Source organism: Lissotriton vulgaris, chromosome 2_1 (assembly GCF_964263255.1).
Source record: "Lissotriton vulgaris chromosome 2_1, aLisVul1.2, whole genome shotgun sequence".
In the NCBI taxonomy this organism is placed as follows: Eukaryota; Metazoa; Chordata; class Amphibia; order Caudata; family Salamandridae; genus Lissotriton; species Lissotriton vulgaris.
This window is the reverse complement of record NC_141687.1, coordinates 1,287,863,674-1,287,870,510: the sequence shown is the minus strand read 5'-3', so window position 1 is coordinate 1,287,870,510 and position 6,837 is coordinate 1,287,863,674. Positions and strand designations below refer to the sequence as shown.

Genomic DNA, 6,837 nt, shown 5'->3' with positions numbered 1-6,837 from the left:
CCTTGTTTTTCAAGGACGAAAATGTTTCCTCGTGTTGATTATCTAGTTCAGGGACCCCAGTAAGTACGACTACAAAAGGACTTGCATCAGGCGGCAGATCTATATATCCTCCCTTAAAGTTGTCACAAGCATAAGGTGTTTGATAGTTGTGGTTATAAGCTTTATTTGCAGAGGTTCTCTGGACCGAGACTTATTTGGAGCAGATGCAGTGTGTGCAGGAGGATGGGTATCGACAACACTCACTATTTGAGAATTCTTATTTAATACAGGACCCTTCAAGAATGGTTTACTAGCGGGTTTTCCTAAAGATTTTTACTTTCTATGTAACATGTTTTACTAGATTGGTTCAGCTGAATTTTAAAAAGTTCGTTCCATTTTGTTTCAATTTAATGAAATTCGTACAAGCCCATTAAAAACACCTACAAGTGCATCCCGTTGAATTTAGTTGGTTGCACTTGCAGTCTAAATGTTTCGTATCAGGTGTCAATCTGGTCTAACCCTCGGTTTGAAGGCACCTTGACTGTCCAGGTGATAATGCCAGCAGTGACAATGTCGCGGCAACCCAAAGAATTGAAAGAAGTCAATGCTACTTGTGGGTGGCATATCAAATGTTATATTATCTTAAACCTTGGAAGATCCCACTTGATTAAATCCTTCAAAAATTCCGTTCAACTCGGAGACAATAGTTGTCGTTTGCTTGTTTCTCACACAGACACGAGCTAGCTTGCCTCCTTGCGTAGACATGACTCATCCGCTTTCCCCCGTCCAGCCTTCCGGTTGCACAACCTGTTGCTTCCTGGCAGTGAAGGGCTGTATAGAATATGAGGCGCCCACAAAAGGCGGACTTTTTTTCCCACGGGTTGAACACTTGTTTAGCAAAGAAAATAGAGACCGCGCTCTTTAGTTCATCATTAAATCAGCCACATGCAGCTGTGTTGAAATCTGCAATCTTATTAGGAAGCTTGCCTTGTAGTCTTTCTAGAAGCAGCTATGCCCATCTATGAATGTGATATTGGCAGCAGGGAGCAGACACAGGCGTACTGAAACCAGGCAGCAGAAACAGGCGAACTGGAAGAAGGAAGCAGAAACAGGTGTGCTTGAAGCAGGCATCAGAAACAGGCGTCCACCGCTCACCCTATACATTGTCTTTCATCCACGCAGACGATATTGTGAGTAGAACCACATTGCATCGTGTTACTATTGCTGAAGCTCTGACCAGGAGGGTGAATACATTGTATTGCATTGTCAGACTGTTACTTTCCTGTGTTCATTGGTTGCATGTTTTCCCTAATACAACTTTCTCAATTCAGAAGACATGCTGGGGTAGGTACATATTTGAATGGGCCCCTGCATGGTGCATACCTGCCAACTTTCCAATGAATGCCACAGAGTGAGTGGTTGCAGGGCCTTGGAGTGCGCGGGTCCGCGTGCCGAGAGCAACCTATGAGGCACTCTGCCTCTCACCAAGCCCCCCACGCCCCATACCCCCAAAAATAAAAACAAATTGTCATTGAGGTCTGCTGTCCCCGGTGTCCTGGGGTGTGTTCACACTACTAAATGGACACTGGCTGGTTACTGCCTCCAAAAACGGTGCACTCACACTGTTTAGAGTGGTTTTCAACTCGTTTTCCTGCCAGCGTGTGATCGTTGCTCCTCCCGGGGTGACCTTGTGAAGGACGCAAAAGCGTGTGGCACACAGTTGCCCCATGTGAGTGGTCAGGTCTGATGGTGCAACTAAACATAACGCAAAATTTAGCTCCTTTTTTTCTACAGATTATAAACTCCCACACACAGTGCAGGACTACGCTGTGCCACATGATTGCCCACTCAAACATTAATACATGATCTACCCCATTTGCCGCATGTTGTCGCCTGTGGAGACTGGAGACCTAATCTCAACTTTACCACTTGACAGACTGTGTGAATTTGGGAATAGCTCCTTTTTCTTATTTTCATTGTATAGTATTAGGAGCCTTAAACTATAGAAATCTACAGAAAATAGATATTTATTAGGGTGGATGAGCCACTGAAGGCTCGAGCTATATACCTGCCTAGGGTCAACTCGAGATTAATACGAGCTGAACTTTCATGTGGCTCCTGCCTGCCACCCATGCTCGAACCTCATGCACCAAGATTTTAGGATAAAGCATAAACCTTTGATGGTAAACAGGAGAGAGAAAGAGGTAACATGTAGTGGCTCAACTGCCCAATGTAAAACCAGAACACTGGGGGTCAATCTGGCTTTTCCACTTGACATATTTGTTTGATCTTAGGCAATTATTGTATTTCAAGTTTGTTTCCTTTTTCTTCATTATCACATGTGGTAACAACTTGCAAATATGTAAGTTCAATACGTGTGCTGCTGCATAAAAAATCTCTCTCGTGTTTGATTTAACGGACTTGGCTCTTAGTTCACTAATGGCATTTTCATCAGGCCTGGGGAGGCATGTATGTTTCTAGATATTTTTTTTAAACTAACAATTTTAGTAAATGGCTCACAAAATAGTGATATAATCGGATTTACTAAGGTAAAAACGCTTCTGCATGTGAAAGAAATACATTTTAATGAATTTTGAAGAGACTTTATCATGTGTTTATAGGATATTTGCAAGACTTGGTTGCGGAACATTTTAATGGCTTGGCTCAAGCACGGGCTCTTAGAGCCAAGCCAGACCCTTGGGTCGGTTGGGCTCGGCTCTTCCCCCTAATGTGTTTGCTCACCCACCTATACATTTATATTCTCACACACTTAACTAATATTGATCATCAAAAATGGGTCCTACAAAATCTTTTGAAGGGAACTCAAATGCATAGCTGAGTGATAACTGACATTGTGAGCCAAATATGCATAGATTGCTTTTCTTAGTTGTGCTAGGGGAAAGCGCATTCACAATTTGGGCACATTTGGGAGCGCGCATTCACAAAAAGTGTAGGTGTCTAGAGGGGTGGTAGAAGTTCAGTCAATGGTTTAGGTAGGCAAGTCCTAGGTTGTAGAGGGCTTTGTAGGTGTGTGTGAGCATCTTGGACTGGCATTTTCCCTGGATGAGGAGCCAGTGGAGGTCTCTGAGGTGGGGAGCAATGTAGGTTCATTTCGGGAGTTCCAGGATGAGTCTGGCAGCAGCGTTCTGTATGGTCTGGAGTTTTCTGAATAGTTGAATAGGGATGACAGCGTAGAGGGCGTTGCCGTAGTTGAGGCGGCTGGTGATGAGGGCCTGAGTGACAGTCGTTCTGGTGTTGTTGGTATCTATCTGAAGATTCTGCTGAGCAGGCAAACTGTGTGGAGGAGGAGGAGACTGCGTTAACGTGTCCTTTCATGGTCAGTTGGCTGTTGAGAATGATGCTGAGGTTATGTGCGTGGTCGGTTGGTGTGGGTCCGAGTACTGCAGGCCACCAGCTGTTGTCCCATGCGGAGGTGTTCTTCCCAATTATCAGTACTTCAGTGTTGTCGGAGTTGAGTTGGATGTAGTTGTCTTTCATCCATTTGGCTACATTGGGCCTGGTGCTACAGATGTTAGTTTTGGCGGGGTCCTCTATGCACACCTGACTTATAAAGGAATGTAGCACCAAGAATGACTTCTGCACATCTATGTTATTCCTGCCTAGATCAGAGTAGGAACAAAGGAATGCACAAAGTCTAAGAGCAATGACAGCCATAATCAGAGCATCCAGTCCAAAATCAGTTTCATGTGGAATATTGTAAAAACAACTAAATCCGGTGGGGGAAAAGAACCAAAGTTTAAATTAAAGTCATGGTTCGATTTGCTTATAGCATCACTGTGCTATTGTTCATAGCTTATCCCACTAGCATATGGCCTTTAGCCATGTAAAGCAGGGCTTTGCTGAACTGCATGACATGACTTGTGGCAAGCCTCTGTACCCAACCTGCACTGGGGATTGTCCAGCCAGACCGTGTTTCCAAACCACCCTGATTGCCAGCCCCACCGCGCACAGTCTTTGGATGTGCACAGCAGGAGTGGACTGCAGTTCTGGCATCTGGGTGTGCAACGCCAAATGTGCAATGCCATTGTCTGTGTGCAGCAGGATTGGGAGTAGGGCCTGGCCTTTGGTCAGGCTCTGCATCCCACCCTCTGTTGGCAGGATGTTGATTCCTGCTGCACAAGGCATTCGGTTGTGCTTTGTAGGTGTGGCCTGCAGGGCAAAGCCTAAGGCCAGGGTCTGTGCTCCACAATCGCTGGCCAGTGGCACACTCTCACTGTGCACAGGCCTTGTTGGGTGCACAGGCCTTGAGGGCACAGGGCTTAGCATCTGGCCATATTCTGCGTCCAGAACAGTGCAGGCATCTTAGCCCCTTTACAAATGCCCTCCGGCCTTGTACTGTGGGGCTTGACTGCAGGCCCTGCAGCCAGCCCACTGCATGCAGCCAAGCCTTGGTGCACATGGCTTTTGGCCTTGTGCAGTGGTGTTTGTCCATAGAACCTATCCCGTGATTAGGTCCTGTGCCAAATGCAACACAAGCAGGCACACCCTGCTAAGTTTGGCGCTGTGCCCTCCACCACGAGGTTGCCTTAGGGATGGCTTGTAGACAACCAACTCTTTTGTGTGTTTTTGTAGTCTTTATTTTGTGAATATGATTCTTATTAATGTAACCCCTGAGTTGATAAAGGTACTTATGATATTTTCTTCAACTGCTGATCCATTGCCCTGGAGATTACATTGTTTTTTTTTGACAATCAATTTTATTGAGTTTTGACTTTGACAACAAACAGCACCATTCAGAGCTACATAGTACATTAGCAGTATAGGGGAAAAACAGATCGCAATGACATCAAGATCACAGAAAGAAATCCAGAATAGCATAACCACGTGCACCTGGAGAGCGGACCACATCATCATCTCATTCGATTTCCCCCACATGCGATGAAATTTCTCGGGGCACCCCCTGGCTACACATAGAGGCCGCTCCTGCGCAGCACACCAGTCCACCCCCCGGTGCCAGCACCTTAGAGTGGGAGGGGCCATGTCCAGCCAGTGAGCAGCGATGTCCCTCTTGGCAACCACCAACGCAGTATTGAGGAAGAGCTTCTCAGCCCTGGAACCGTCCAGACCGTTGGTGATGCCCAGCAGAACACGAATGGGATCAAGGGGCACCTCCCAGCCCAGGACCCCTGTCAGGTCTTGTGTTAACAGTTCCCAATACCCCTGAATCGAATTGCAGAGCCACACCATATGATAAAAGTCAGCGCGGGGGTGGGAGCAGTGGGGGCAGTTAGCATCGGGCCTAAGCCCAGCGCGGTGGAAATGCAGGTTTGTAAGATAGGTGGCGTGCAAAAAATAGACTTGCACCAGGTGCAGTCTTGCTGATACCGCAATCGTCCTAGGGGCCATCAGGGCGTCTCTCCAATCCTCATCCTCTAGAACCCCAAGCCAGTCCTCCCACTTCTCTCGGAGCAGGGAAAGAGATTTGGGGGTATTGTTGACGAGTGAGCAGTAGATCCGAGAGACTCCACCCTTCCCCAGATCCCCGGTCAGGACTTGCGCCTCAGGCGGGCTATATTCGGGCAGAGACGTGCCATCTGGAATGTGGGAGTGAAGGGCGTGGCGCAGCTGTAAGTAGTGAAAGAATTGAGAGGGATGGAGGGAATGCCTATCCTGTAAATCTTGGAAGGATCGGATGTTGGTACCGCTCCAGACGTCACCCAACAAGGATACCCCAATGAGGTCCCCTTGCCGGAACCCTGACAGGGAGGCAACTTCACAAAGCCTGGTGTCACACCACAAGGGAGTGTAGCGAGTCAGCCTGCCCACCCATTGAGTATGTCGTAATGATGCATGCCAAGCCAAGAATGCTCCGCGTGTGACCTCGGGAAGAGCACGAGGAACCGTAGCCCCATCAAGCATCCCCTGGATAGAGGAGAAGCCCAGGATGTGTAGTTCCAAGCGATACGCCGGGTCGGACCAGCCACCATTAAACCAATCGTGGATCGTGAGTAGACCAGTCACTAAATAGTAGAGGTAGAGGTTCGTCATTCAGAAACCTCCATCAAAAGATGGGATTCGGCATTGGGCCAGAGCCAGCCTGGATCTCTGACCCCCCCCAAAGGAATTTCGTGGCCATGTCATCCATGTCTCGAAACAAAGATCTAGCAAAGGAGAGGTGTGTGTTCTGGAGCATGTACAAAAAAAGGGGAAGGATCATCATTTTGTATAGGGCGATCCTGCCCAAGGGGTTCAGTGGCAGCGTGCGCCACTTAAGGAAGTCGGCGTGGATCCGCTTAACCAGCGAGGTGACATTGAGCCCCCATGCGAAGTCAGGGAGAAGGGAAATCCAAATCCCTAAGTACTTGAAAGACAGCCGCCGAAGCAGAATCGACGACTGCCAATCAAAGCACTCGCGTGAGAGATGTAAGGGACGAGGACGGACTTGGACGGGTTAAGCCGCAGGCCGGATGCTTGTTCGAAAATGGCCAGGGCCTGAAGGCAGCGAGGTCCCGAGCGAGCAGGGTCAGCCAAAAACAGCAGTATAACGTGATCTTATCGTCTTCCGCTAGGCTGGGCCATCTCCAGCCAGCCAGGGAGTGGTTGCTGCGGACAAGGCAAGCAAATGGCTCCATAAATAGAGCAAAAAAGATCGGGGAAAGAGGGCAGCCCTGGGAGATTACATTGTTGTTCATCTTCCTTTGACATTTATGACAGTATGTTTGGAAGATTTGCAATGTGCGATTTTCTTCCTTTTGTGCTGCTTGGAGGGCTTCCGGTGACAGGGTTTCCTCCTCTTCACTCCTACCTCCTGTTGCTCCGCTAAGCACTAGGAATTCAGGTACATAGTTGTGAGATGTTTTAGTATGGCACTGGCATCAAATGAGTACATTCCTGATG

General features: G+C 47.9%; 1 protein-coding gene across 1 annotated transcript in view; it reads left to right on the top strand.

The window, feature by feature from the left end:
* Positions 1-801: 801 nt before the first annotated feature.
* Positions 802-6,837, top strand: part of LOC147732517 (interleukin-18-like) — a 240,707-nt gene continuing 234,671 nt past the window's right edge. The window contains exon 1 of the mRNA XM_086957051.1: positions 802-1,169. The gene's annotated coding sequence lies outside the window, so the exon portion shown is untranslated. The remainder of the gene's footprint in view (positions 1,170-6,837) is intronic.